Raw genomic sequence first — 20,183 nt, 5'->3', positions numbered from 1 at the left:
TGAGGAAAGTGGAAAAGGTTATGAATCCAGACTACAATAAAACCGTAAAGTCAGACTCTAGTAATGTACGTAGATGTGCCTACTGCCACTCTCCTTGTGTCCTAAAGAGAATTTTATTGGCACCTCTGACAGTTTTACAATCCATGTTACTGTAGGTTGTTACTAGATATAAGCTGTGAATAGTTATTACTGGTTTCTCCTGGATTGTTGAAAAATAAAATATATTTTGAAAGGTGGTGGTATGTATGTTTTTAATTTTCTCTGAATGGATTTAGATCGGGTGTCAAACGCCTTTTTACCGAGGGCCATATCTGCAGTATGGTTGCCTACAATGGGTTGTTAGAATGTGTTAGTATTCAGTGTAGCAGTACTCATGTAGAAATGAATGGGGCCACAACACGACTCGCACGTTTGCTACATCTGCAAACCCAGAGTTGCAAAAAATCTACACCCACAGAAACTGAGTATAAGGACATATAGATATAGATTGTATATTTTCATTCCGGTTTTTTTACAGGTCTATGTGGAACCATTCATTTTAATGGGTCCACAAAAAAAACTGAAATGACTTGTGTGCATTCCGTTCTGCAAAAAAAAATTCCGTTTTGCAGATAAGGACAGGCATTCTTACAATGGATCTGCAAAAAATACAGATCCAACGCGGATGTGGTTTTGTTTCGGACCGCAAAATACACATGTGCATGGGCCCTTAGGCTGGTTTCACATGAGCGAGTTCAGTGCATTGAACTTGCAGTGTGCGTCTGAGGGCTCTCGTCCTGACCTACAGCATTATGTTAGTGTTAGACAGTACATCATAAATCAATATAATGCTATGCGATCCTATCGGTGCTACGTAGGTCAGTCTAAGGGTCGCCAAGACATAAAGAAAACCACTTTCCACAAGGAGTATAGTGGAAGGATAATGGTGTGTGGAGTGGGGACAGCCGACATACTAATGTAGAGACTGTGCCTGTCCAGGGTGGAGACTGTAGCATTTTGATGAGCTCCATAGTAGAAGAGGGGTGGGTGTGCAGGCGTTATTTAAAAAAGTGTGACATGAGTACCAAGCACTGGCTTTGTCTTCCAGCGAAGTGAAGAGCTGGTCCTCCTGCGTCCATATCTCGCGTGGAACAGCCCACAGGACTGGAGTTTGCCGTGCTGATTAAATATCTTTTTTGTGTTGAAGCGGGTTTTCACACTAATATAACTGGCTCATTAAGAAGATCTTATGCGCATAAACATATAGGTCATTAAATGTAATCTCAGAAAATGTCATTAAAAAGTTGGTGAATTCCCCCCCCCCCCCATCACTTTGCACTTTATAAAAGCATTTTCTGTAGGAAACTTCCACCTGCATCACCGGTGGGCACGCAGGTGGAGAGCTGCACCTACTGTTTTACAATGCATCTCCTTGTATCCCTCCATTGCAGCATGTGTACCTGCTCATCTGTGCATGCACAGAAGCTGTACTTGCTTTCTTTCACTGCAGGTATCACAAGTTTTGAGGGAGTTGTGGGAGACTGACATTACTATGGTGTGATGCACAGCCTGCCAACTAATCGGAAGCAGAAGTTGAGTCATTTTCTTTGGACACATAAACCAAAGGTACGCAAGTAAATGTGTCGATCTTAATGTACACTCGTTAACCAGAGTAACGTATCAAGGAGTTGTTGGAATTGAATGAAACTTTCTATGTGTGAATGTAATGACTGGTGCAGAATGCATTGAGTATGGTTAGTCCAACTTAAAGGGGTTATGTTTTCGTGATATAGATGACCTGTCATCAATATCAGATAGGTGGCTGTCCAAACTCTAAGCACCCCTGGCAATCAGCTGTTTGAAGGGGAAACTGTGCTCGGGTGAGCGCTCCTGTCTTCTGTTTACGTAACTGTGGAGACTTGCTACCACTGACTGTTATGTAAAAGGAAGACGAGCGTTGCTGAGGCTCAATGCAATATTTTTCTAATAAAAATGTACAATTTCAAGTATATTACAAAAATGGTCAGAATCACTGTCCCTACATAAATAAAAATAGAATGGCAGTTACACTTTAACCTCCTCCCGACCGCCTAACGCAGGGATGCGTCCTGCGGGTGGTCGGTTTGTTTCTTTGTAGGCACGAGATTACGCGCATAGCCCGTGCAGTGCGGGCCGGTAAAAGTTACAGGAGAAGTTCGTCGCCAGCCAATGATCATCGCAAATAAATATAATGTGTTAAATGGCTTCTGTGCTCTCTGCTGGGTCCTTTTTGTTGGTTGGTCCCAGCAGAGAGCACATATCACTGAGTACACAAAGCACAACACATTTAGCCCTAGATCACCCCCCCCCCCCATCACCCAATTAACCCCTTGGTCACCCCTGTCAATCACTAGTGAAAGGGGGGGGGGAAGTGATCAGTGTAAACTCACTTTTTTTTTCACCAGTATTGACTGTTAGGTTTAGATTAGTTTAGGCCCCTTTGGTAGTTAGCGCCCAGCCCACCGCACCACAGTCATTGATTAGCGTGTCGCTAATCAGCTTTGGTAATTTTATAGTATCTGTGTGATCAGTCAGATCTAGAATAGTATTAGTGTCACCTTAGCTTGCCCTCCACCCAAAACGCAGTGTTTGCCCGATCAGGCCTGATCGGTCACCCACACGTGCGTTCACCCACGCCCGCCCTGCCGCAGTGACAATTTTTTTTTTATCCCTGCACATTCACTATACAAGCGCTGCGGCGATAAATAGTTTTGATATTTTTTTTATCAATCGCAGCGGCTTCCTGTACTTCGCTAGCCTCCCATTTGTAACACAGGCTTGCTTTTTTTTTTTCTTGGGTAGTCTCAGGGAATACATCCTAAATTTAGTTGACCAAATGGCAAGTAAGGGGTATTCTGAAGAGGCCTACAGGCTTCTGACCCAGTCAGATGAGGAATGGGAGCCCTCATCTGACAAATCCAGCGGGTCAGAATAAGAACCTGTAGAAAGCAGTGGCAGTTTGACCCAAAGTTCGGATGATGAGGTCAATGATACCACCAGGTGTACCCGGCCCTGTGTTGCTAGACCACAGGTTGCGCAGGATCCGCTTAAAGGGCAGCAGAGTGGGGCTGGCGCTGTCGGATTACGTGGTGAGGCATACACCAGCAGCGCAGCCCATCCTGGACCTAGTACCAGCACTGCCGTAGAACATGGTGAAGTGGCGAGCACCAGAAGGGCAGTTGAGGCTGGTAAGGTGGCACGTGCAGTAGTTTCCCCCGTCGCAGCCACCGCACAGACAGGCCTGTAGAGTCCCTTAGGTGCTGGCAAACCCTGATTGGCAGCCCACATCTTCAGCCACACTAGTAGTTCCCCCCCCTTTCACTGCCCAGTCTGGCGTTCGGGTTGAGACAGCTCAGATCGGATCGGCACTGGGGTTTTTTGAGCTGTTCTTCACTGCGGAGCTCTTAGACTTAGTCGTGGCAGAAACAAACTGGTATGCCACTCCATTTATAGCCGCTAACCCGGGAAGCTTTTATGCCCAGTCTTTCTGGTGGAAACCCATCCAAGTTTCCGAATTTAAAACTTTTGTGGGCCTTCTCCTCAACATGGGCCTGACAAAGCATGAATTGCGGTCATATTGGTCCACGAACCCAATTCATCACATGCCCATGTTCTCTGCTGCCATGTCCAGGACACGATTTGAGACCATCCTGTGTTTCCTGCACTTTAGTGATAAAAGCACCTCTCGTCCCAGAGGCCACCCAGCTTTTGACCGGCTCCACAAAATTCGGCCCCTCATAGACCACTTTAACACCAAATTTGCAGATTTGTATACCCCTGAGCAAAACATCTGCATTGACGAGTCCCTGATGCATTTTACCGGGTGCCTTGGCTTCAAATACATCCCAAGCAAGCGCGCCCGGTATGGGGTCAAATTGTATAAGCTCTGTGAAAGGGCCACAGGCTATATGCACAAATTCCGTGTCTTATGAGGGTAAAGATCAGACCCTGGAGCCGGTCGGTTGCCCTGACTACCTGGGAAGACAGTCTGGGACATGGTGTCACCCTTATTTGGCAAGGGGTACTACCTTTATGTGGACAATTTCTACACAAGGCATTTGTTTCTAGAACAGATTGGCTGCTGTGGCACCGCACGACCTAGTCGCCGGGGCTTCCTCCAACGGCTCGTTACCACCCGTCTTGCAAGGGGGGAGAGGGCTGCCTAATGAAGAACTGCTTGTGGTGAAATGGAGAGACAAGCGTGACGGTTACATGCTCTCCTCCATTCACGCTGAGGTCTGTACCCTTGAGCCTCTTTCACACGGGAGTCCCGGATTTTCTCCGGTTGTGTGTGCATTGCGGGAAAACCGCGTGAGTAGGCATGCAATTGCAGTTAGTTTTTTCCGCATTGCACACGCGTGAAAAATGTGGTACCCGAACCCGGACTTCATCACTAAAGTTCGAGTTTTGGTTAGGTGTTCTATTCATTTTATTATTTTCCCTTAGAACATGGTCTAAATACAGAATGCTTACTAAAATGTGGATTGAGTGGTTAAAATATAAAAATAATTCCCTCATCCAATTGATCGTGCAGCTGGCATTGTCTTCTTGCTTCTTCTTTCAGGACTTGCAAAAGGACCTATCTTCATTCAGCAGAACCTGCGCTGACATCAAATGTCCTATTGCAGGTCCTGAAAGAAGACGACGATGCCGGCTGTGCGATCAATTGGATAAGGTGAGTTAATCCAAATTGAACGAGCAACTGGAGTCATTGAAAAGCCCCTCTGTGTCCACAACTATAATTTGCTCATGGGAGGGGTGGACTTCAATGACCAGATGTTGGCTCCTTATTATACCAGACGCTGGTATAAGAAGGTGTCTGTATATTTAATTTAATTCAATTGGCTGTATATAATAGTTTTTGTTCTCTACAGTAAGGCTGGGAGAACAAGATCCTTCCTCAAATTTCAGGAACAGATAATCGAGAGTGGCCCCATCCACCAGTGTAGTGAGCCGTCTACACGAGCGACATTTCCCCAATGTCGTTGCTGGTACCTCAAACCAAGCGCCACCCCGAAAAAGATGTTGTGTCTGTAGCAGGAGTGGAATAAGGCGTGACACCCGCTATTTCTGTCCTGACTGCCCTGACCACCCTGCCCTATGCTTAGGGGAGTGTTTCCAGAAGTACCAGACACAGGTACACTTAGTATAGGGATTGCGTGACACAGGGCCCTTTCACACAGAGCTGCTGCAAACCTCTCCTTTCACCTGGGACAAAGTGCATAATGTACTTTGCCACATCTCTGGGCGATTTGCACATTGTCCCATGGGGAAGGAGAGGTTTGTCCTATAAAGGTAAAAAAAAATCACAGGTAAGCAAAAAAGTTAATGTTCCAAAAGTTCAATTAAGTTTATAAAAGTTAATGTTCTGTTTCAAATGTTATATAAAGTTAATGTTAATAAATTGATTGCGTTGCGGCCTTTTTATTTATTTCTTTTTTTGTTTTTTTACCTTCTAGGTGGACCAACCGATGAACCAGCTGCAGCACTGATGTGCATTCTGACAGAAGCATTGCGCTGCTGTCAGATTACACAAAAGTCGGTGTACGCGGCGCTGCAAGACGAGATTTCTCCTCTGCAGTAAAAAAAGATACGTTTGCCGAGGCTTATGAGCTGAGGGGCGGTGTTCATATGCTTTGGCAAACACTTTGTATATAAAAATAAAAAAAATTCCGGCAATGATTTATTCATCCACATCGATTGATGTGAATGGAGAAATCTGGTTTGCCAGGGCATACGGGCTGAGTGGGTTTGGATGTTGGGCGGAGCTCCTATGTCCTGGCAGACGCCTTTCCCCTCTTTTTTTTTTTTTTTTTGCGCACATTTTTTGGCAGAGATTTTTTCATCCACATTGATCGATGCGAATGAAGAAATCTGTGCCGTTCATTTTTTCTTTCAGCCCAGAGGCTGAACGAAAAAAAAAAAAAATCTCATTACCCGTATGCTCAATATAAGAATAGCAGAAACTCCTAATGCTGGCCATACATGTAATGATTGTGGAGACCCTCAAATGCCAGGGCAGTACAAACACCCCACAAATGACCCCATTTTGGAAAGAAGACACCCCAAGGTATTTCGTGAGGGGCATGGCGAGTTCATGTAAAAAAAAATTTTTGGTCGCAAGTCAGTGGAATATGAGACTTTTGTATGAAAGAAAACAAAACATTTTCCGCTAACTTGTGGCAAAAAAAATAATATTCTAGGAACTCTCCATGCCCCTCACGGAATACCTTGGGGTGTCTTCTTTCCAAAATGGGGTCACATGTGGGGTATTTATACTGCCCTGGCATTTTAGGGGCCCTAAAGCGTGAGAAGAAGTCTGGAATCCAAATGTCTAAAATGCCCTCCTAAAAGGTACTCATTGGAATTTGGGCCCCTTTGTGCACCTAGGCTGCAAAAAAGTGTCACACATGTGGTATCACCGTACTCGGGAGAAGTAGAGCAATGCGTTTTGGGGTGTATTTTTACATATACCCATGCTGGGTGAGAGAAATATCTCTGTAAAATGACAACTTTGTATAAAAAAAAAAAATGGGAAAAGTTGTCTTTTACAGAGATATTTATCTCACCCAGCATGGGTATATGTAAAAATACACCCCAAAACGCATTGTCCTACTTCTCCTGAGTACGGCGATACCACATGTGTGACACTTTTCTGCAGCCTAGGTGCGCAAAGGGACCCAAATTCCAATGAGTATCTTTCCGATTTCACAGGGCATTTTTTACGCATTTGGATTCCAAACTACTTCTCACGCTTTAGGTCCCCTAAAATACCAGGGCAGTGTAAATACCCCACAAGTGACCCCATTTTGGAAAGTGACCCCATTTTGAAAAGAAGACACCCCAAGGTATTTCATGAGGGGCATGGCGAGTTCATGTAAAATTTTATTTTTTGTCACAAGTTAGTGGAATATGAGACTTTGTAAGAAAATAAAATAATAAAAATAAAATAATTTTCCGCTAACTTGTGACAAAAAATAAAACTTCCATGAACTCACTATGCCCATCAGAATACCTTAGGGTGTCTACTTTCCAAAATGGGGTCATTTGTGGGGTGTTTCTACTGTCTGGGCATTGTAGAACCTCAGGAAACATGACAGGTGCTCATAAAGTCAGAGCTGCTACAAAATGCGGAAATTCACATTTTTGTACCATAGTTTGTAAACGCTATAATTTTTGCGCAAACCAATAAATATACACTTATTGCATTTTTTTTTTATCAAAGACATGTAGAACAATAAATTGAGAAAAATTTATATAGAAATGTAGTTTTTATTAGAAAAATTTTACAACAGAAAGTGAAAAGTCATTTTTTTTTGCAAAAATTTCGGTCAATTTTGATTAATATCAAAAAAAGTTAAAATGTCAGCAGCAATGAAACACAACCAAATGAAAGCTCTAGTAGTGAGAAGAAAAGGAGGTAAAATTTCATTTGGGTGGTAAGTTGTATGACCGAGCAATAAACCGTGAAAGTAGTTTAGTGCAGAATTGTAAAAAGTGGTCTGGTCATTAAGGGGGTTTAAGCTAGGGGAGCTGAGGTGGTTAAAAGGGGTATGGCGCTATGATACCAATGGAGGGGGCTGTTTGAACTGTAACCTGAGTTGCTCTTAAACATATTGTTCAGAAGAGGCCATTAATATCTGATCAGCAGTAACTCCATGCCAGAACTACACAGCTCTTTCCACTGTGTAGTGGTGGAGCTCCTTCCTTCACAATGAACAGAGTTGTGCAGTTCTGGCACCTACTTGAGGAGCTGGATCTTCAACAGAACAGTTGATGTGAGGGACGTTGGCCCTCTTCCCATCAGTACAGATGGCCAGTCCTGAGGATAGGCCATCTATATCAAAATCCTAGAAACTCTTAATGGTCTACTGAGACTGGAAACACATTTTAAAATAACAAGGTAAATTTGACTACATGGACTACATTGGATGTGAACCATGTTCAGGCTGGTGAGACCACAGTGGATAAATATGAAAAAGGTCTTGTGTAATGGGTGGTAATTTAACTGTTTTGCTGCCATTGCTATTTTCACACTTTTGACAAAAACAAATACTATATATATTTTTTAAAATTCCTATTTTAACATAATTTTGTAATGTAGGCACCTGGAACATTGTAAAAATACCACCTAGCACTGTACACATAAGACACCTTCATGGAATTTTGCTTCAAATATTAACTTTTGTTTAAAAATTCATGTTATAACTAAAAACATGGGCTCTGGAGATCTCCTCACATAAAGTATACAAATCCCTTTGTGGTCATTTATTCCTTTCCATTCTTCTGTATCTAGGGAAGGATAGAGGACACAATAAAAATCATTCCAAAGTTTTATTTTCCTCTTGGTCTCTCAGATGGGGTGAGTATACTACAACCGTAGTAACAGTCATATGTTCATAGGCTGTTAATATATCTTTACACCTGGTCATATTTTTAGCTTACCATTGCTGAACTCATGAGGAGTTAGCTAAAATCATAAAAGTAAAGATGTTTGTTGTCCCTGGGGAAAATAACAATAGCAAAGTCTGGGGAACCCTGTTCTAGAAATACAGGTTTAGTAACTGCCAGGAGTCAGTCTGGAACCCTGTCTGCAAAACCAAAGTGTCCAACTGTGCAGCTTTAAGACTCTTGTTAATTTCTAACGATAATTAGTTTTCCCTTAGTCCTAACAGCAGCACAACTGGGGGTATTACTGCCCCTGTGCACTATCCGGACAGGTGGAACTTTTATTAATTAAATCAAAATAAAGTGATAATTAACCAATTAATTATCACTTTATTTTGATTTAATTAATGCCCCTATAAAGACCACACACCGTGCAAAATGTAAAGTAGTAAACCCACAAAAAATTTGAGGGAGGTATATACGTGTGCTGTTAGGACTAAGCGAAAACAAATAATCTTTAATTTCTAATGATACCCTTACTTCCCAAGAGTAGCACAACTGGGGAAGAAGAGAACCTAGGAAGGAGGGTCTTCCAGCTGAACTGAATTCAAGACAGACCTGCCAAAGGTGGTGTGTTCTGAACTCCGTAAGTCAAGCCTATAATGGCTTACAAATGTAGAGTGGGAACTCGTTGAGGCAGCAGCACAAATGTGTTTCAAAGGTACTAGGCACCTCAGCCGTAGATGCAGCTACCGCTCGGGTAGAATGAGCATGGATAAAAGCAGGGGGTGCCAATCCCTGAGCGACAAAAGCTTCTCTGATGGCTTCTTTGATCCAACGGCTTAATGTCGGTTTAGAAATGTTAAGACCTTTGTTCCCTCCTGCAAAAAAAAATGAAAAAATTCTCGGATCTTTGAAAGTCTTTAGTTCTTTCTATGTATATTCTCATACTTCTGACAACATCTAGGGTCTGTAAGACCTGCTCTTCTTCCGACACTGGAGACGGATAAAAAACAGGTAAAGAAATGACTTGGTTTAAATTGCGGAAAGAAGGTACCTTAGGAACAAAGGTAGGGAGAAACCACAGGAGGACTCTATCTGGTAAAAATAGAGTATATGGCGCCACAGCAGCCAAGGCTTGCAATTCTCCGATTCTCTTTGCTGAGGTGATCGCAAGCAAAAAGCAGGTTTTCCAAGATAAGAATTTTAAATCCATGCTCTGAAGGGGCTCAAAGGGGGAGAGCATAACCCTCTGAGCACGACTGACAGATCCCACTGAGGTATAGGATCCTAGGTTGCAGTCTTTCGGCTCCTTTAGGGAACCTTTTGATTAGAGGGTCCTGAGAAAAGGGCTTTCCCAAAACAGCAGATAAAGCTGAGGTCTGTACCCTTGAGCCTCTTTCACACGGGAGTCCTGGATTTGCTCCGGATGTGTTGTGTGTGCATTGCGGGAAAACCGCGCGAGTAGGCATGCAATTGCAGTTAGTTTTTTCCGCATTGCACACACGTGAAAAAAAACTTAATGTGGTACCCAGACCCAAACTTCTTCACTAAAGTTCGAGTTTTGGTTAGGTGTTCTATTCATTTTATTATTTTCCCTTAGAACATGGTCTAAATACAGAATGCTTACTAAAATGTGGATTGAGGGTTTAAAAAATAAAAATAAATTCCCTCATCCAATTGATCGTGCAGCTGGCATTGTCTTCTTGTTTCTTCTTTCAGGACTTGCAAAAGGACCTATCTTCATTCAGCAGAACCTGCGCTGACATCATCAAATGTCCTATTGCAGGTCCTGAAAGAAGAAGACGATGCCGGCTGCGCGATCAATTGGATAAGGTGAGTTAATTTTTTTTAACCCCTCAATCCACATTTTAGTAAGCATTCTGTATTAAGAATGCTATTATTTAACCTTATAACCTGGTTATAAAAGAAAATAATACAGTGAATACACTTTAATGAGGTTCGGGGTTGCTTTTATTCCTGTCATCTCCTAGCAACCATGCGTGAAAATTGCACCGGATTCGCACCCTGCCAGAGGTATTAGGTCCTGCCTTAGGGGAAGCTTCCAATATTGCCCCTTGCTCATGTGCCTGAGCTGGGTGAACCAAGAACTCTTTGGCCAAAAGGGTATTAAGGCGATCACTGAGGTCTGGTCTTGCCTGAGTTTCATCAATACTGTTGGTATCATGGAAACTGGAGGGAATACATAGGCCAGCCTGAACCTCCATGGAATGGACAGAGCATCTACCACCCAAGGATTGTCCTCCCTGTATAGGGAGCAGAATCTGTCCACCTTGGCGTTGAACCTTGTCGCCATAAGATCTATCTCTGGCATTCCCCACCGTTGCATAATCTGATGGAAGACTTCCTGGCTTAGGGACCACTCGCCTGGCACCGGAAGATTTTGACTTAGCGATCCGCCACTACATTGAGAGTTCCTCTGATGTGAACTGCGGCTAGGTGGGTAAGGTTCTTCTCTGCTCAAGACAGGATCAATCCCACTTCCTGAAGGAGAGGTTGAGGTCTCGTTCCTCCCTGTCTGTTTATGTAGAATACGGTCCGAGCGAACTCGCCCTGGACTTGAGGCGCGAAGTCTAGAAGCGCCAACCGGACCTCTCTTAAGTTTGATGACATTTGGCTCTCTTGGGGAGTCCAAGTACCCTGTACTGGAACTTCTTCCAGATGGGCTCCCCAACCTAGAAGGGATGTATCTGTGTTCAACATGATCCACCGGGGTGGAAACAAAGGACCTCCCATCTTTCAGCTGCTTCCACCACCTGAGGGAGCGGCATACCCGAAGAGACAGGGAGCATTTCTTGTCTAACCCAGTAGGGTTGCGGTTCCACAGGCCCAACACTTCTGACTGAAGAGGGTGCAAGTGTGCTAGGGCCCAAGGGACTGCCTCTGCAGTTGCTGACATGTGGCCCAACATCTTCATCAAGGTTCTGATGGAAACCACGTGGGGGACCATCAGAAACACTGCGGCTCTGATTACTTTCTGGCGTCTTTCCGGAGTGAGGGAGAGAGACTCCTCTCGGATGACTATTATGAACCCCAAGAATCTTCTTGATGTTGCTGATATGATCTTAGATTTCTTCCAATCTATTATCCAGCCTAAATGCTGGAGAAAAGTAAGAGCCCGATGAACATTGTTCTGAAACATATCTAGAGACACGGCTTTTAGTAGCCAGTCGTCTAGATAAGGAATCATTTCTAAACCCCCTAGCCTCAAGGCTGCCACTATAGCGACCACAACCTTTGTGAAGGTGTGGGGGACAGAAGAGATTCCAAAGGGCAGGACAGCAAACTGAAAATGTCTGACTGCCCCTGAGAGAGACAGCAATCCGTAGGTTTCTTCTATGATCCGGATGAACGGGTACATGAAGATATGCATTCTTGAGGTCTATGTTGACCATGAGATCCCCTGGTTGCAGAACCTGTATGACCGAGCGAATGGTCTCCATTCTGAGCCACTTTTGGGTTATAAAACGATTCAGGTAACGGAGATCTATTATCATTCCCTAGCTCCCGTCCGGCTTGGGTACAAGAAATACGGGGGAATACACTACGGATCCTTTCTCTGCAGAGGGCACTTCCTCTCGCGCTTCCTTTTGTAGGTAAAGAAGGATGGATTGTTCTAAGCATGCCTGTTTTACAGGAGAGAGGGGTGAGGTCCTCATGAACCTTGAAGGAGGAGGAGCTAAAAAGCTTATTCTGTACCCCTCTCATAACTTGAAGGACCCACTGGTCCGAAATACTGTGTTCCCAATTTTTTGGGAAATGGCGGAGACGTCCGCCTACAGGAGTGAACAAGATGGGGGGAATAAGAAGTGTCACGACCACCCCCGTTTAAATCAGACTTATGACCGCCAGAACACCCCAGCGGGGAGAAAAGCCCAACCGAGGGTGGACCGTGACAGGGGGGAGATACAGAATTACCCAGTCAATTCTGGACCCCCCTTATTTTCTGCTGCCACCACATTCGTGAGTGAACGACTCTGTAATTGTAGGGATAGGGATTCGGACCACTCACAGATCAGCCCCGGTACCACGTTACAAGCTAACACCAATCGAGTCATAAAACAGTTATGTCTCTAATACCAGTCAACTATAAAACAGGTAGGTCTCTTTAAGGAGTAAGCACTTTGTTGCAGTGTGGCTTAGAGCGATAAGAGAGAGACAATTTAAAAGATATAAAAATATATTTTACTTTAATGGGGTATTCTCATCTTAATGATCACTGTTAAATCTGTTAATGATTTGACAGTGATCATTTTTCTAAATACATATTATTACCCAATTCCCACCCTTTTTTTAGAAAATAAGTCCCCTCTTACCTGATGTTGTCTTTGGTCTCCCCTGGTTACGGCCACCTCTCCTGTCGAATCCCGCCGGGCCGCGCTTGCGCAGAAGACTGAAGATTCTCTCCCAGCCAGGCCGCGCAATGTCCTGAACGCGCACGCCGCAGCGCATGCGCCATGATGACTTCTTCCTGACCAGTATAGTACAGAGCCACGAACGCACACGCCGGCTCTGTACTATATAGGCTAGGAATAATTCACCATGCGGCGTGCGCGTTCAGGACATTGCGCGGCCCGGCCGGGAGAAGAATCCAGGAAGTGAACGTCGCGCTCAAGGAAGGTAAGTATGAAAAGGGAAGATGAGAATACCCCTTTAAGTAACACAGAAGTGAAACAAACAATGCATACAAAAATGTACAGAAAAGGATTACAATAGCAAACTGGGAAGCATGTGGAAAATAAACAGGGATAAAAAGATAAATTACTATCTTGGATTTTGCCTATGCAAAATCCAGGCACAAAACTTACGTTCCAACGGACAGCCTATCGGCGATGTGACCACAGGGCAAAAAGCTTTCCTCTCCCATTGCGCACAGACTTTTATGCCCCATTTTGTGGGAGGGTAAGGGTGGTTGGCCCAGCCAATCGCAGGCCAAGGGCTGCATGGTGGGTGTTCCTGAAGGAGGGTTTGGGAGGGCTTGTTCACCTCTCCCTGCTGCTGGCCAGGCCAGTTTTCCCTAATTTTACAAAAAATGGCCCATAACTTTGCCGGCGTAATAAATATGAAAAATTGGGCGCTTGTGCTGGGTCCCCCATGAATTTATGGATGATTCCATGGGTGACACCACACCTCTCTCCCCCCTAGGTGACTAGTAACCCATTTCCTAGTCTGGAAAGACCCCAGAGCTGCCAAGTTTGGACTCTCCCGGTTCCTCTGGGTGAGAGGTGCATTTTGAGCGTACCTACATTTTTGTGTCATAATTCCATATAGCCCAAATATGATTTTTATGATTCTCAGAGCACGGTTCACATGTCTCTGTCCGAAGCTGTCCGAGGTGTGAGGTGATCTCAGCAGGGGGTCAGTCAACCGGATTCTACTCATAAAACATTTTATGAATAAGATCGAACGGGGACGTGACATTGCATCACAAGAAGGTCTACAATAAGACCTGCCAGGGGAGTAGAATTCTTCTCCCTATGGTCCTGGGTGCGAGGATTTCCTCTGCCGCGAGAGCCTTGTACTCTGCGGGATCTATGGTAGGATTGGGATCTGGATCCCCTAAACTGCCTACCTCTCCCCCTAGAGGATTACTGAGGGAGACACATTCCTTTTTTTTATTTTTTATCAGAGAGTCCCTCCATAATCCTAACCAGCTAGGACCCAAACAGTCTCCCTGGTTCGTAAGGGAGACCACAGAGATTGTACTTAGAGGCATTGTCTGCCTTCCAGGGTCTGAGCCAGAGGGGCCTCCTACTGGCCACAGAAAGAGCCAGCCATCGACTTTGAAGCCAGCTTAAGCTGTTGAGATGCTGCCTCACTCAAAAAATCAGCTCCCAAAAGAGCAGACCTGAACTGAGAACTGTAATCAGTTCTAGCAACACCAGAGTCTGTATCTGTTTGAATTTCCAGGAGCTTCTTCCTGAGAAAATTAGCAACCTCCGAGGAAGCAACTGCAACTGAAGTGGAGGCGGATGCTGCAGAATAGCTTCTTCTTAAAGTGCATTCAACTCTTCTATCCAGTGGATCCTGGAGATTAGAACCATCCTCAAAGGGAACCACAGTGTGTCTTGACAGCTTGGATATGGCTAAATCCACCTTGGGAGGAGGACTCAATTGGTCCAGTTGACTGTGGACTAGGGGATATAATGTTTTAAACCTTTTAGATATTACCGGTCCCTTTTCTGGATGCTTCCATTCAGTTGTCATCAAACTTCTGAGCGACTCTTCCACTTTGAAGGCCCTAGGCCCCCTAGAGGTGGCTGTAGAAGCTTCCCCTTGATCAACATCCTGGTCCCTTGACCTGATGGATCTCAATAGTCACTGAACTTTTTCCACCGGGAAAATCTGGGTGGTAGTGTCCTCATCTTCCTCACTATCTGAAGCTGAGAAATGGGCTTCATCAGGTCTTCTCCAAAAAAACGAAGATCTCCTAGGAGAACTATGTCTAGGCCTTTTCTGGGCTAATGCATCAGTTATGGAATTGCCCACGAAGTCCTTCACCCAGGTTATCATATCCAGAGAATGAGGCTCAGGATCTGGAGGGGACGACAACTCTAACATTTGCTATAAATATAGTCGTCAGGCAGGAAAGTGCTACAGCCCCAACATGTCAGGTGCCTGCATTTGGAAGAGGACTTCCATCCCGAAGAGGGCACTTCCCCCGAGCCCGGAGAAGACATTTGAAAACAATTCAGAAAAAAGAAAATAGTGGATAGCAGCAGCAGCTGAGGCGGCTGGAGAATTAGCAGGTAGCATCAACTGTGTCAGCACTATGGCATCAGCAACTCTCAGAACAAGGGGTGAACGGAGAGACAGCTGAAGAATGAGCTTCTTAAATAGCAGAGAGGGGAGGAGAATCTTCCGCCTCACTCTGACCTGATAGAGCCCTACTCCACAGAGAAAAAAGGAGAAAAGAAGAAACGCTCCAGGGGAAGCTCAAAGTAGAATCACAGAAAACAACCAATTTTATATCAGGGGAGTAAAATAGTGAGGCCTCATGCACACAACCGTTTTTTTTTTTAAGGTCCGCAAAAACCGGGTCCGTGATCCGTGACCGTTTTTTCGTCCGTGGGTCTTCCTTGATTTTTGGAGGATCCACGGACATGAAAAAAATATTTTTGGGTGTCCGCCTGGCCGTGCGGAGCCAAACGGATTACAATTCAAGTCAATGTGGACGGATCCGTTTGACGTTGACACAATATGGTGCAATTGCAAACGGATCCGTCCCCCATTGACTTTCAATGTAAAGTCAGGAGTCCCTTTTATACCATCGGATCAGAGTTTTCTCTAATCCGATGGTATTTTCTCACCATGGGAACGCCTCTATGTTAGAATATACCATCGGATTTGAGTTAGATCGTGAAACTCAGATCCGACAGTATATTCTAACACAGAGGCGTTCCCATGGGGATGGGGGACGCTTCAGGTTAGAATATACTAAAAGAACTGTGTACATGACTGCCCCCTGCTGCCTGGCAGGTGCTGCCAGGCAGCAGGGGGCAGACCCCCCCTACCCCCCATATTTAACTCATTGGTGGCCAGTGCGGCCGGCCCCCCCGTCCCTCCCCTGTAGTTAACACATTGGTGGCCAGTGTGGCCTGCCCCCCCTCCCTCCCCTGTAGTACTGTAGATTCATTGGTGGCCAGTGGGCCCCCCCTCCCTCTCCTAATTAAAATCTCCCCCCTATCATTGGTAGCAGCGGAGAGTACCGATCGGAGTCCCAGTTTAATCGCTGGGGCTCCGATCGGTAACCATGGCAACCAGGACGCTACTGCAGTCCTGGTTGCCATGATTACTTAGCAATTTTTAGAAGCATTATACTTACCTGTGAGCTGCGATGTCTGTGACCGGCCGGGCGCTCCTCCTACTGGTAAGTGAAAGGTCTGTGCTATAAGCAATGCGCCGCACAGACCTTTCACTTACCAGTAGGAGGAGCGCCCGGCCGGTCACAGACATCGCAACTCACAGGTAAGTATAATGCTTCTAAAAATTGCTAAGTAACCATGGCAACCAGGACTGCAGTAGCGTCCTGGTTGCCATGGTTACGATCAGAGCCCCAGCGATTAAACTGGGACTCCGATCGGAACTCTCCACTGCCACCAATGATGGGGGAACGTAATTTTAACTGGGGGGGGGAGATGGTGGCCAGTGCGGCCTCACGATGGGGGATTCGGAACGTGATTTTAACTAGGGGGGGAGAGGTGAGGCCGCACTGGCCACCAATGATGGGGGATTCGGAACGTGATTTTAACAAGGTGGAGGGAGATGTGAGGCTGCACTGGCCACCAATGAAAATAATATTGGGGAGGGAGGGGGTCTGCCCCCTCCTGCCTGCTAGCACCTGATCTCTTACAGGGGGCTATGATACGCACAATTAACCCATTAGGTGCGGCACCTGAGGGGTTAATTGTGCGGATCACAGCCCCTTGTAAAAGATAGGGTGCTGCCAGGCAGCAGGGGGCAGTCATGTACACAGTTCTCAGTATATTCTAACTTGAAGCGTCCCCATCACTATGGGAACGCCTCTGTGTTAGAAGATACTGTCGGATATGAGTTTTCACGAAGTGAAAACTCATATCTGAAAAAGCTTTTATGCAGACGGATCTGCGATCAGTCTGTGTGAAAGTTGCCAACGGCCACGGATCACGGACACGGATGTCAATCTTGTGTGCATCCGTGTTTTTTCACGGACCCATTGTCCGTCCAAAAAATAGGACAGGTCTTTTTTTTTTGACGGATAGGAAACATGGATCCCGGCCGCGGATGAACAACGGTGCATTTTCCGAGTTTTCAACGGACCCATTGAAAGTCAATGGGTCCGCAGAAAATCACAGAAAACGGAACAGCGGCCACGGATGCACACAATGGTCGTGTGCATGAGGCCTGATTAAAACTTTAAGTTTAAACCAGTACTTCCGGTCCGGTCCGGCAGTTTCCTGATCCCCCCGCCGACCGGAGAGAGGCAGAGACGCCAGGACCAATATGGCGACGGTGGAGCATGGTAGATTTAGAAAAACGCTACCTAAACTGCTCTACACAAGGTAAGGATAAGACCCAGTCTGCATTAGGAACGGACAGCTTAAGGTACAAGGGCTCGTCGCCCAGCGGAAACCACACGCCGGTCCTCACGGCTGAAACTGTAAGAACAGAAATAGAATTAGAATCCATATAGAACAAATTGATCTCCAAGAGACCACCACCTGTCCCTTCTGTCCGCAGGCCATAAAAAAAAATAATCGCATGGTGTGTGTGTTTGGGGAGGTCTTTATAGGGGCCTAATTGGTCAATTATCACTTTTATTAATAAATATAAATAAATTATCAATTTAATTAATAAAAGTTCCACCTGTCCTGATTGTCCACAGGGGCAGTAATACACCAGTTGTGCTGCTGTTGGGGCATCAGGATAACAGAGGTTATCCACTTTTGGACATTTTTATAAGTGAAAAATAAGCTGATCATAGTGCTTCCCTGTAGTAAGATTAGTGATCCATGATTTTTATTAGCATTCAATCCCCATGAAGTGCTACCGCATACTTACATCTATAATGGTACGGCTACACAGCAACACTTAATCTAATGTATGTCTATGGTAACGCTTTCTGCAGGCCAATTTCCACGTGTATGGATGAGCGAACTTGCTGTTTGCAAATTCGGGTTCTGGGTGAATTCCGTTGTGCATTACATTATCACAGAATATAATGGAATTCTATGACGGATGCACCACGGACTACATTCCGTCATAATAGAAGTCTATGGGCAGCATAACGGATCCAGACTGTTTACGTTATGCAGAGCACAGCTCCCTTCCATGCCTTGTGGAATAAGCAGACAGGAAGTTCAGAGCATAGAAGCTCCCACCAGAGCTAGTCCCAGGTGCAAGAGACACAGAGCAGAGAAACTGAGCATGATCGACCAGCAGCAGGAGAGAGCAGACAGGTAATAACTAAGGGATGCAGGAGTGCAAACAAGGCAGAGGGAGACTAAGAAGTAAGTAGATCTTATTAGAGAACAGTGCAAAAATGTTTTTTTACAGCATATTAGACATTTGTAAAGCCTGCACAATGCTTTCAAAGCAGACCCAATCCAGTGATCCGGAATACTACTTTTAGCATGGTGTAAGGGCAGAAGCAGCAGATGCAATCATGCTTCTCCTATCAGTGACTTAGCTCCGGCTGAAACCTTGCCTTTACCTTAATTAGAGCTGTGTCATAGCATGAGATCATATACGGTACTTACAGCCTAGCAATTATAGCATTACTTGCATCAGGCGATTTTGGCATACATATATATTTTTTTCTCCAGATAGAGATTAATATCTTATATGTCTCTTTTAGGTTTTGAACCTGAGACCCTCTATATGGAAGGCAGTCCACTTACCTCCAGGCTATAGCCCTACCATGTTGAGGATAGTGGTTTTCTATGCTTAGAAAACTAATACATATTACTGGTTTCTTTACAGACATATATTGTGCCTGAATTTTACTTCTTCTCTGATACTCATACATAATACTCCCCATATCTAGTTCAAGATCTGTATAATGTCCACTGTAGTGGCCCATTGCTTATAATGCCCCTCATAGTGCCTTTAAGAGGTATAATGCCCCATATAGTGGCAAAGTACCTATAATACCCCCACCTAATATTTCAGCAAAAATCAAATACTCACCTGACTAATGCTACAAGCCTCTTCTGGCCTTCCCAGCTCAGGTAGTGCGCCCTGACGCAGGCGATCACAAATATATAATCGTTCCCTTGTAACCCCCTGCTCCATTTTACTACCTTATAGGCTTCAGCTCTAAGGGTACCCACCGCAGTCTTCAACTCTGTCCTGAGGATGACAATACAGTTGTCTATGACTGACAAGGTGCTCTGTACTGCAGTCAATGACTGACAGCTGTACACGCCACTGTATCGGAATTCCTCCAGCACGAGGTTCTGCAATCTAGTTGAAATTTTAACAATCAGATTGGGAGTGCCAGACAGAATCCGCTGAATATAACAATTGAAGTTGTGACCAGTCATTGCTAAAAATCTCCACTGGACCATCAAAGAAAAAGAGAGCACTGGAAACAAAGGAAAGTATTCATTTATGATAACAAGGGCCTCATATTTCAAGATTTCTCAGTGGCTGTTTCTCAAAAAAGAAAATCCTTCATGTTCACATCTATTTGCTACACAACACAAACAAAATATCAGATTTCAACTTCTATACCCTGCCAAGCTATGAATCCATGCAGCAACTGCATGATGATCTTCAATGGCCAAGGCCAAATGCCATCTATGTCAAGAAGATGAAGGAGAATGATAATACCAACTACTTTTTAGGAGACTGACCCTGATCATAATGTTCCTTTCCGCTTTGGCATCCTTATTAGGGTATGGCCACACAATCAGACTTCTGCATGTAGTTTGGGAATCCAATGCAGAGACTTTCTATTTTACAGTTACTCACATTCAGCATCTTCAGATATGCAGAATGTTCACTGTTCCTGTGCCTTCTTGTAAATTGCCATTCAATACACCACATTTTGATAGATAAATTAATGGCATGTTGTACAGAGTCCAGTCTGGATTTTCTGGATGTTCACATAATAGAATGTGTAACGGCATACAAGGGAATGCTCCAAACTCCCGAACGGAACCTCACGAATAGCTGCTAGCAGACGAATAGGAAACGCACCCAAGCGGCTTACACTCCTAGCAATCAGTCTCTAACAGCATACAGTGAATCCCCCCAAGAACGAGACGAGGCTT

General features: G+C 44.9%; 1 protein-coding gene across 1 annotated transcript in view; it reads left to right on the top strand.

Annotated features, from left to right (window-relative positions):
• Positions 1-13,752: 13,752 nt before the first annotated feature.
• Positions 13,753-20,183, top strand: part of LOC121004915 (glutathione S-transferase P 1-like) — a 15,255-nt gene continuing 8,824 nt past the window's right edge. The window contains exon 1 of the mRNA XM_040437344.1: positions 13,753-13,762. The gene's annotated coding sequence lies outside the window, so the exon portion shown is untranslated. The remainder of the gene's footprint in view (positions 13,763-20,183) is intronic.

This window comes from Bufo bufo, chromosome 6 (assembly GCF_905171765.1).
Source record: "Bufo bufo chromosome 6, aBufBuf1.1, whole genome shotgun sequence".
Taxonomy (NCBI): Eukaryota; Metazoa; Chordata; class Amphibia; order Anura; family Bufonidae; genus Bufo; species Bufo bufo.
Note: the sequence above shows the minus strand (reverse complement) of the source record. Positions and strands in the feature narration are given on the sequence as shown.